Genomic DNA, 12,658 nt, shown 5'->3' with positions numbered 1-12,658 from the left:
GGATTTTCATACAATCATCAAAGTTTTCCTTAAGATTATCCATACCCTTAGTCCATGTCTCCTTGGTGGATTCAGATAAGGTGAGAATTGCACATAAAGCATATGATCCAATCTCAACAGCATTAGGATATGAATACAAAAAGTTAGAATAGGTGTCCTTGGCCTTGACACATTCTTCCAATTGTTTCTCAACAAAAGATACTTTTAGAGCAATAGACTCTCTAAAATCTGATATCATCTGCAAGATCTATTCCTTCCAAAGTTCTAGTTTCCTAATATTATTGTGAATACTGGCTACTTGTCCTTCAAAGTCATCAATCTTACAAGATGAATATGGGATATGGTTGGATAGAGCCTCTAGCTCACTCATCTTTCCCTCTATCTGACGATCAATGTCTTTAGTTAGTTTATATGACAAAGTACACTTAATTTACAATGTCTTTCCATCCTGTTGACATTTTTGAAGTTCCTTGATACAAGTGTCAAGACCAACCAAATCATTCTTAATGATCTAACAGATAGTGGTAAACAAGTTAGCATAATGCAAAATTTGTGTCTTTTCTTTTGCAACATTTAACAAGTTAGTAGACTCTTCATCAAATGATTTTATCACTGCTTGTGCCCTCTATTCAAGATCAAATTTGGTGTGTTGTACTACCAAAGTATTGTGCAATCTGTTAGTAACCTCCATTAAGGTTTTCTGTAGTCCCTTTACTATTCTATTCTTCTTAATTTGATTTGATAGGGATGAGATCAAATCTATTTGATCATCAACATCAAATGCTAAGCTAGCAAGTGAAAGCAAAGTAGATGAATTGGAAGGTTTCGTGTCATCCTCCCTTTGCTTCTTGGCTACCTCTTTCATTCTTTTCTCTTCTTCTTCTTTCTCTTCCAATCTCTTCTTCTTGTCTTCCTCTATTTTCTTTCTTATTTCTTCTTCTTCTATTCTTTTCTTTTCTTCCCCTTCCTTTCTTCTCTTCTCATTCTCAAGCAATTTATGTTTAGCCTCTTCTATTTTATTCTTCTCTTCTTCAAGTAACCTCTTTTCTTCTTGAATTAGTCTCATTTTTTCTTCAATATCCTCAGTATTAGTTTCATTAAGTTTATAACCTTCAAATGGATTAGTATAGTCTTTCTGCATAGTATCACCACTTATTGACACTTTCGAGGTTCTTGGTGTTAGTGGAGATGTTGTCCTTGATTCTATCAACATCCCATTTATTTTTATTGCAGTCTCACTTCTTAATTTATCTATCTCATGCACCATAAATAGAAATGGTCTTACTTTATTTCTTAAGTAAGGTGCGAGATTATTCAATAATATTTTAATCTCTTCTTTGTTATTACTCTTGCAAATAGTTCTAAGAATAGACTTCTAAAGTTCTAGATCTTCTTCTCTTATAGGTTCCTTCTTCTCAATAAGTTTATCATAGACTTTTTGGTTGACTATTCCCTCAATATCTTTCAGTATCAAATTATTTGCTATAATGTATCTCACGATAGAGATATCAATCTGATCTTTCTCAAAACTGTTATACAAATCATAAAATTTGTTAATCTGAACAAAGTTTCCTTCAATAGCAATAGTTGAGTTAATCTTCTCTATCTTTGACTTCCAAGGTTGTCAAGATTTTCCTGCTAATTATTTTGATGATGTCACCTTCTCTACTTGCTTGACCTCTTATTCTTTTTCCTCTTCATCACTAGACTAAACAATTGTCAACAATTATTTTTCCTTTTACCTAGTCTAGTGGCTTGTTGCTTTACCCTTTTTGTCTTAGTGGTCACAATTTCCACTAATCTCTCAAATTTTCTCTTTGGCTCACTAGGTTGCACATCTAACACTACTACATATGGAATGCTTTTCTTTGAAGATGTCTCAACAATGGATATTGACAAAGGTTGTATATTCAGTATGCCTTGTTTCATAGTTTGCTTGATTGTCTCAGACTCACTCTCAGTCATACCGGCCTCTGGTAAGGCTTTCTTCATAATAGACTCTATCTTCTTGTGTGATGCCTTCTTTAAGGTTGCTTGATGAATTGACTAGGTAATCTCATCATAAGTTCCAAATCTATATTATGCTTTATCTTTCTCTAATTTCAACAATAAATCAATGTAACTAACTGTTGTATCGTCATTCAATTCACAACCCAAGGGATGAAGAAATGTTTCCTAAGGTTCCACTGCTTGTATATAATTATAATTTGTATCAACCATAATGCAAATGTCTTCTTTAAATCTATCTACAATTGTAAGTACAATTCTGAATCTCTGTCTCATTTCATTCTGAAATTTTTTCATTATCAAGTTTCCATTGTCCAATATCTTATCTATAGGATGCCTTCTACATAATTCTACGATCTTCTCCATTGTACATCTATCATTTCTTATTATCTCAATGAATATTAAATATGGAAACCTTTTAAGCACATGAAAGAATATGTGATTGATCAATGACTGAAATCTAAATACACCATTCTTAGTCCTCTTGATCTTTTCTAGGTTCTCTAAGAGTTGCATTCTCAGAATTTCATGAAGATTTACTTGTTCCTTTTCTAAACATATCTTATATGCTGCATAGATGAATCCAGCTAATAGCCCGTCAATCTTTGAGCTTGCACATATAGAATAGGCAATGATTCTACTTAGTAATCTTACATCATCTTGCTTAATGGTGTTGATCACCATGGCCTTTCCATTATACACTTTTTTAGTATAACTCTCAACTTTCTTCTTGACCATTTTCTTGTCTATAGGTACACTACCTTGTTTACTAACACTGGTTACCTCATGAATTAGGTTGGTAGAAATATCAATTACATTATCTTGCATCCATAGTTTCCCATCATGTATTCTACTTAATATGATCTATGTCCATTCATCTGTGTCCAATTCATGGTAAAAATGATATTTGAACAAGTCTAGTTTCCTTAAATGTTCAAATCCAAGCTTCACAGTCATGTCGTGATTAAAAACTAATTCCATATCCTTGTTCATTTATTCACTACCAATAGACTCAAATTTATTGTTAAGATAGTCTCCTGCATCTTCAAGATATAATACATTGTTTAGAGTGACGGATAATGTTGAGTTAGGGTTTCCTTTAGTAGATTTTATAGAAACAACCTTCAACTTAGGTCTATCCCCATTCTTAACATTGTGCAGTATTGGCATATCCATAATTCTATCAAATAAGAACTTTTATTGAACAAATTTGCAGAAATATGATAAAATACCTCTTTTTGAAAATAGGTTTTGCTTCGAAATCACCTTGACAAGTTGCTTCTGAGTGCTCTTTACTTTGGATGTATTTGTAATGAAGTGAAACTCAATTTTGTACTCCATTTATTCCATCAACTTGAGCCCGCATTGATTGTGTACTTTGCAAACATGAAAAAGATGTCAATTACATTCTGTAATCAAATAACTACTCAAGATCATTAATCCAATCTTTAGATGCCATCGAGGTTTTCCATAGCCTCCTTTCATCATGAGAAAACTCTACTAAGCTTCACTATATGAAATTCTTTGCAAAAACATACTTTTCATCTTTTTCTACAGAGTTAACCTTTTCTATAATGTCAATAACTCTTAATTCCATCATAACTTGTTTAGATCAGCTCCAAATTACAAGTGAGATTAGGTACCATCTAAACATAATTGGATACACCTTTTCCCAACTTTTCTACCTCTAATTTGATCTCAGAATGAAGTTCTCAAATTTTGATGTTGTAAACAAGCTTAACTCAACTTAGTTGAATCAAACTCAACAACTGAATTTGATCTTTTTGTCTCATCATCATCTAGCTTTTCCTTTGATATATTTACTCCTTTTTAAAATGCCTCATTAATTTCTTCTCAAAGTTCACTAACAAAGTTTCTTTGTTCCTCATTGTCTCTATTAGTTCTAGAGTTCCTTTCATGGTTCCTTCTATCATTTTCCTTCTATTCTCAAAGTTTCTTCCATTGTTCCTTCTATCTCTAAAGTTTATGTCCATTCTACAGTACTTTGTTGTATGTCCAAAGTTGTTGCATAACTAACACATTGATGCTCAACTTCTAGGATTTTTTTGATCATCAGGTGTATGACAATTTTGAGCAATGTGTCCTAAGTTGTTGCACTTATAACACACAATCTATCTTCTATCTTCATAAGATCTTCCTTCTCTCAATGTCCTTTCATTAGATCTTCTATCTGCAAGGTTGGTATTTTTAGACATTTTGTTATTATCATACTTAGGTTTCCTACAGTCAATTATTTATGACCGATACCATGACAATCATGACAATAGAAGTCCTTAACATGATTAAATGACTTATTTGTACAATCTCTTTTTATATGACTTATTTCATTACATGAAAAATATTTACCTCTAAATTCGTACCTCATTTCCTTAGGAGATTCCACTTGCTTTGGTTCATTCAAAATTTCAACTTCCTTGTCTTGTCCAGCTTCTTTGGATTTATCAAAAGATTGATTGTATTCAATCTTATCATCAGACTTACCTTTTTCTTCCTAATCTGATATAATCACAGGTTTCTTCACAAACATGTTAATTAGATAACCAATACCAGCATTAGCATAAGTAGGTCTCTAGATTGACAATGAATCATCAAGTTTTTCTCTACTAGAATAAAGCTTCTCAAGTTGTTTCTTGCACTAAGTTAATTCAACTTTCAAAATAGTATTGTAATTATGAAGTTCATCATGATCTTCTTTCAATGTTTCAAATTCAGATGTTTTCCTTGCCAAACTCGCTCTAAGATCCGCATTCTTAGTCTTCAAAATAGTTTCAATTTTTCTAGGATCATTTCTCAAAGTCAACTTCAGATTCTTAATCTTCAATTCATACTTCAAGATTTTGTACTTTGTCTTCAACTTTGAATAATCATCATCACTAGTTCCAGATACATTAGATTCAGGCTTGGATTTGAGATGTTCAATCTTTTCCTTCAATTAACCAATGTATACTTTGGAGTCTTCATATCTATTTTTCAATTCATCTCTTTTTTCAGTAAGGAGATCAATCTTTTCAATAGCCTCTTCAAGGTTTTTCATCAACTATTCCATATCCATAGGGATCTTACTCAAGCTATTAAGCTTCTTCAAAGTAACTGTGTTCTGATACCAATTGTTAGAAATAGAGATTACTAAGAGGGGGGTGAATCAGTGATCTAAAAACTTTAGTCACTAACTAGATATTATTTCTTACTTTAAACCATGCATTAAAAAGTAATAACATAATGTTGAATAGTAACAGTAATAATGCACAAAGATAAATCATAACACCATATTTTGTTAACTAGGGAAACCATGGCCAAGGGAAAATCTCGGTGGGGATGATACCCACTACATAATATACTAATATATAAGTTCCTTGTTAGAGGATGGACCCTGTTAGGAGTCAATGAGAAAATTTAGTATAAGGAGTCTCTATTAGGAGACTTTGAATCCCTGTTAGAAGATTCCAACCCTATTAGGAGTTGTAGTACAGAGAATGCAAGATGAGTTCACTGCCCAAACACGCACTTCCAATTACAAGAAGATATCATTGCCCAAACAAGTAATTAGACTTTTGGAATATAAGTAATATATCTTCTTCCTCAATTGATCTTTGATCTTCATCTCGATCTCAAATCATCAATTAGCTTATACAAAACTTCACATAAATTGCTTTCACAATAAATTCGCATATCACAATATTCATACAACTTTCATCACAAATTACACTTCTTATCACAAGATTTCCTTTGAATAAATATCATTCCTTTACACAAACTATTGTTGGATCAGTTAAGACTATAATCCACTTTTCCAACTTAGAGTATACATCTAAGATGTCAACCCTAATTGGACAAGTAATTATTTTATTAAAAAAATAATCCTTTCCTTCAATTTCACTATCCTATTTTGCTAAAACATGATTATCTCTAATCTACATAGTCTGTACTAACTTTTGAAGTTATACACATCATCACCAACATGTATACTATCTCCATCTAACTTCGCTAGTCATAATATGACATCAGCAACAAGTTATAAACAAAACAATACATTGTTGTATACCAAATTCTATACTTAGACAATTTTCTTATTACCAAACACTAAGTATCTTTATTTCTGAAGTTTCCTATAAGCATGTACATCATGTGTTGTCATAAATGAAAATAATTATATATCTCTATTAGACAATTATAACAAGAATATGAGTGCAGATCCAAGCCCAAGTGGTCATCAAACAAGCAAACAAAGGTAAAGCACAATGGCAACTCTTATAATTGGGATTATAATACAAGGTATAGTTGTCACTATTGTCAAGAGTATGGACATGTTGCTGAAAATGCATTAGAACACACTTCAAAAGTGACTACAAAAGATGGTTGAGTCAAACTACATGTTTTAGTTGTTTGAAGATCAATCACATAAGTAGAAATTGTCCAACAAGGTCAAAGCACCTAGCGGTGAGTTCAATAAAGGAAAAGGAAAGGTTGATGTTGAAGAAGTCAAAGTGCAGATGAACAAGACATGGAAGAAGAAGGAAGATTGTAATACATCAAGTTCAAATGGGATCACTTCATCCAATGGATCAAGTGATCACACCATCTCCAACTAGGCAATTAAGAGGTATATATGGGACTGATATTTCAAAGTTCAATTATACATTAGTTCCAAGGATTGAGTTCTAAAAAGATCATATATGCATGAAGAAAGATGCAAAGTATTGGTTAGAACTTAGAAGAAATCTATAAGTTTTCATGTTATTGTCGAGCATGAAAGTTTCACTATGGTTGTCAAGTGAAAGCTAGTTGATACCAAACTATCGAAGGTGATAGTTTTGGCTGAGCTCATAGTGGTTTCCAAGCATGAAGTAAATTACATGGAAGTTGAGTGAGTCAGAATCACAATTGGAGCCGAGCTTATAGTTGTGTAAGCACTGAGCATTTATTGTAAAGTTTTAAGGGGTATATGGTCAATTTTTGACTCATTTGTAATCATTCAAATTTGGAGAGTGCATCAAGAGATGAAGGTGAATTTGAACGAAGGATTCAAGTGTTTGCAAACTAAATTCAACTGCTACTTGACACCAGTCATCAGATTTGAGAAGGTATTTATCGTGTGTCGAGCTACATTGTTTGATTTTTTGTAAATCCTAGTTAGTTATTATGGAATCCAATTATTTTGCTACTACAATTAAAGAAGGAAAGGAAGTTCTGAATATGTAATTGATAAGTAATGAGATCAAACAACCACATTTCCAGGAAATTCTTGACATTGCATATAATGGAGACCCATCTGGTGTGTTATTGATGATACCACCACAAATTTTGATGATACAAGATGTAAGGTGTTGCTACACTTGTAAGGTTGGAAGCATTGGAGACATGGAGTTAAGAGAGTTATATGGAAAATTGTATGAGAATAGAGTATTGAAAGATGAATTCAAGGTTGTAGAGAGAAAAGGGTTAACTCATGCCCTAGATTTTCCAAACGTATTCAAAACTGAATGAATTAAGATTATTCTTAATAGAATTTATGATAATTTTGTATGGTTGGAGGATGGCCCTATAAAAATCACAAAGAGGATCATTCATAGAGTGACAGGGTATCTAACCCTAGATAAACCTAAGACAATGAGGAGTGATGCAAAAGTGGCAATTGAAAAGAATACAAGGGCACTACCAAACAAGAGAGGAATGACCATAGACTCAATTTTCAATCCCCTAATTACTTTTTTAGTAATAATTATTGCACATAAGTTCTTTCAATCTAGCAGGTTAAATAATGTACCATGTATGGCTATGGATTTGGGCTACAAGATAGTGAAGAAAGACCACTCTTATGACCTTTCCGTTACAACTCTAGCAGTTATCTAAGAACTTGGGAGCCATAAGGAAAACAAAAAGTGCACAATGCAAATTTGGATCAATACTTATTTATATATTTTTCTCTATCTAGAACACTTTCCCCATATTTAGGAAAGTAGCTTGGAAAGCTAATAGGTCAGTTGTAGTGTAGATTGGTGAATTTATAGAGCAACATGGAGAAAATTTTGAGAGTGTGATGACTAGCTACTTTGAAGACTTCAAGAAGTCAATGAAACAAAGACAAAGGATACTAGTATCATTAGTAGAGAAACATTTCAATGATGTTTATTTTCTAGTTGATGTTGATTTCACATATGTTTGAGCTGTTGTTCTAAGGGTGAGATGGCTCAAACCCCTGCCTTATGAAATTAATGTTGATGAGGTATCTTCAACCATCACTGCTTTATTGGTAGAAGAGGTATATAAGGATGTTACTATTTCTGGAAACTATGATGTAGCAAAGTCAAAGATCACAATGGACTTAAAGAAAAATTCTATGATGAGGAAAAAGAATAACCTTGTAAAGAAACTCAAAGAATAATTTGGTGAAGGGGAAGAAGGAGATAAAGAAGAAAAAGATAATGAAGATGATGATGATACTCCTACCTAATAACCACCTTCCATCACAAAGGGTCAAGGTGAGGACCAAGGAGAAGAAGAAACACAAATAGATGAAGCTGTCAAGGGAGAAGAAGCCAATGAAGCACCATAGTGCAGAGAAGTTCTAAAATTTTGGTGAAAAATCATTTAAGTCATGGTGTCCTACAGATTAGGGTTTCTTTCCTTATAATTTTCCAAATTTTGTGTTACCCTGGTCATGCCCTAGTTTTTGTGTTGTTTGAATTTTATTAAATTCTCAAGATTTGTCATCAACACAATCATTAAAATGCCCTAAGTCTATTGAAACCCTAGGTTATTTTTCAAATTTTGGAAGGGTTTGCAAAGCGCCTAAGTTCCTCCTTTTACAATTTTACACTCTTAGGGTTTTCCATAAGAATTAAATGCTTTCTTGCTCATGTTTTTGTGGCCATGCTTCACCAAGAAGTGTAAGGGCATAAAGTAATTCATGTCTCATAGGGTTATAGTTGTGTATTCTATAATAGTGGAGCAATCCACTTTGGGGTCCTCCAGTCATATGATTGATCTTTGGGCGAAGAGGCATAAAAGGTGTTTTGTGCTTTAGAAGTGGTCTTACGGTTCCACGATGATGGGTTGAGTGAGTGAGAGAAAGGAGTTTATTAAAGTGTTTCCAATCATATGTTGTTTTGTTAAGTGTATGAGCGTAATAGGTTTAAAAGTGACCATGCCAGATGGTTTTATGAGAATACAAGTAAAGTGTTGAGTGAAGGGGCAGAAGGGTCTTGTGGTTTGATCTATGCACTTGCATTACATTGAATAGCATAAAGGCGTTATATCCCAGGATGGCTCATGAGAAGAGATAAAGTCATTTTACAGTTCTACGTATAAGAGGGACTCGTAAGAGTGAAGTAAATTTTCATTTTGTTTGTGTGCCTTTGCTGCTTTGACTTGTGAGTAACCGTAAAGCAATCTTATAAAGAGAAGCATGTTGTGTGGAACCTATTGAGTTGTCAGATGGGCCTTGACTAGAACAAATCAAATGGTGACATGTCACACATGTCAGATGGGCCTAGCCTACATGGCAGACAACTTAAGTTTTCATTTTGCATGTGCATAAAATCAACGATGATGTTTTTTTCTATTTTCCTAAGATCTGATCTAGGTCGTTGATAAGTGAAAAGAAAAAATTCTCATTATGTCCTTATGATTGCATGGTGAGCATATGAATGAGGAGTTGTTTCATCCCTTTCCCTGTGGTTACGAACTAATTCTAAGTGTATAAGCATAAAAGAGAGACGGGGGAATGAAGAGAAGGCTTTACATTTATACAAGAAGGGAGAAATGAAAGAACAAAATGTAAATTATAAAGGTTTCCCATGTTATCCAGATAGGGTAACTCGTGTTAGCATAAAGGAGAATAAAGAAAGTAAAAAGCATTACAATGCCACGAGTAAAACCTTAAGCATATGAGCGGAGGATGGATGTGTAAGATGTTACGATGTTTTGAATATTGAAATGAGTGTAACAGTGTAAAGAAGGTTTTTAAAGGCTTCAACACTACGTGTGCATATGAGCATTAAGATTAAAGTGAATATTGTAACAAAAGCTTTACATTAGTATGAGTAAAGTGTTGAAGTGTAAGTTGTAAGGATTTGATAAGGAGGTTTGAGATTCTATGGTATATAGGACAGCGTAAGAGTGTAAAAGGAATTTTAATATAGTGCTTAAGAAACCCTAATGCTTCTACACTTGGAGCATTCTAAAGCATCACTAGACAAACATAAAGGCTTACTAAGTATATCTCCAGGGTTATGAAGATTGAAGATTTTGACTTAGTGTGTAAACAGAAGACCAAAATTGAAAAGAAAGCAGCTAAGGTGTCATGCCAATTCAGAAAAAAAAGGACAAATTCACCATGGCCAAGTAAAATAAAACACTGCAAAGTACATCAAGATCAAATTTCACGATTAATATTCCTTGCTGACAACCTACGAAGGTGGTATTAAAAACTTATGCATGCAGAATTTATTAAAAGGCTGGTAGATTGCATGATTAAACCATAAAGATTTGATCGAACATTTAGAGTATTTGCCATTTTGAAGAGCTTGTGTTTTCTGTTCTAAGAATTTCAAAAGTGTCCATAGCTTCATGATTTCTGTTTCACTGTTGCAAGAGTTTGAGATATAACTTGTAGAGAAAATGGCTAACAAGGAAGTCGAAGAGGTTCCTACGGAAGAAGTAGAGGTTGAAGATGAGGGTGATGATGTTGTAGAGGTAACAACCAAAGGAAAAAGGAAGAAAAGTGTTGTAAAAATAGAGAACAAGCCAAGGGTTAGGAAGCCAAACAAGCATGCATAAGATTGGCTAAAAGTTCTTCCAAGGTCATCCAACACCATTTTGAAAAATGACCATATTTTTAAAGACCCTTACTTCCTGATCAAGGATGAAAAATGCCCTAGAATTGATGGTTTTAATTTGTTTTTGTATTTCTACTAGAATAGAACTGAAAACATACCAGTCTGCAACCCATGGAATAGGAACATAGAAAAATTAGTTGTCCCAGAGGTATTTTTTGGTGTGGACTTGTTAAAGGCACTAATAAATTCTTACAATCTAGTCACCAAGACATTCCAAAGGCATAACGGGAGTTTTTTGTGCACACTAGATAGAACTTCTTTCATAGAAGCTTCTGGATTAGAAGGACAAATGGATGTGCCTATTGACATTGAAGACTTACAACAGAAATTTGGGAGGAATAAAACTTATTTTATGAACAATGTGATGCTGCCCCACATCCCTTACAATGTAAAAAAGGAAGGGTTGATTCCAAAGAAGGTAGGGAATCATTTGCCCTTGAGCAGGTTCAAGAATTACTTCAAGAATATTGTATATGGACTGCACAAAGTTCTGGGAAGTGATGGTGTAGAGGACTGTGTATATGGTTCATTATTTCTAATGGCATGTGACATTCAAGACCCCTTCCACAAAAAAGAATATGATTATGTGGCATTCATCATGGATAGCATAAAAAAATCAAATTGTCAATGCAAAGAAAGGAGAATTGAAGGATTTCAAGTTCCACCACTACTCATTGTTGATGCACCTGATCTTGTATTACAACATTGGTTACATCAACCATGACTTCATCTATCAAACTTCTGATGAGTTTAGTGAATTACCTATGCAACTATGGACTCATATCTGGGATAGAAATTTTCATTATTCAAATGCACTTGTGTTCTTTAATTTGTTCAATTTTGTGATTATGAGGCAATTGGACCATACTTTCTTTAGGGCCCCAAATGTTTTGAAAACTTTTCTTAGACCCTACTTTTTGGATGAGAAAACTAAATTGGATCATAACTAGGGGGACATATTTTTGTTTAAGGAGTGCACATTGATGAGAGTATATGCATGCCCACATCCTCCTCACATATTGCCCAAATATTTACCCCCTAGGTTGGCTATTATTGAATTCTTTTGGCAATTTCTATTAATGAACAAAGAAATGATTACTCCCTCTCTACACAAACCCACATTTGTTTGTAGAATTTTCAAGGTAGGAGATTTTCAAATTGGAAAAAATGCATATGAAGAGCTGAGTGAGTACCTAGGTCAATACAAGTTTGCTACTGGACCTTATAGAATGTATGAACCAAAGAATTATATAGCAAATGAGGTAAAGGCCATCAGGGCTTACATTATACCTCCTAGCAAGCCAATCCTTGTAGAATATTTGCTTGTTAACATAGTAGAAATAGGGGAGGATGATGAGCTATTAGGAAAATATGGTGAAATAAGGAAGGTGGAGGAGGCCTTAAAAAGGACCAACCCTGATTTCAAAGGTTTCTATACAGAGATTCCATTCCCTGATAACTTGACAAAGATGGTAGAAAATTTTGATTATATCATGTCTCAAATGCCAACTAAGCCAGAGGGAGATGAGGCCACTATGAACAAAGAATCCCCTAAGCCAAATGTGCAATTGGAGGTTGATGTTGAGGAGGAGCAGCCATCATCTTCAACATGGGTGCCAAAAGAAAACAAGAGGCAAAAAACAATGCACATCCCAGAGAGGGTGGTGAGTAGGGCCTCACAAGTAATGCCTAGAAATGATGAATATTTTGCTGACATCAAACAAAATTAGTTGCATCAAAGTGCAATAGAGGCAAGAAAAGCCTCCAGTGATCTACAAATTGTAGCTTCTAGG

The sequence above is a fragment of the Cupressus sempervirens genome, chromosome 3 (genome assembly GCF_028749045.1).
Source record: "Cupressus sempervirens isolate cs-2001-9-10 chromosome 3, ASM2874904v1, whole genome shotgun sequence".
NCBI lineage: Eukaryota > Viridiplantae > Streptophyta > Pinopsida > Cupressales > Cupressaceae > Cupressus > Cupressus sempervirens.
This window is presented reverse-complemented; position numbering follows the sequence as displayed.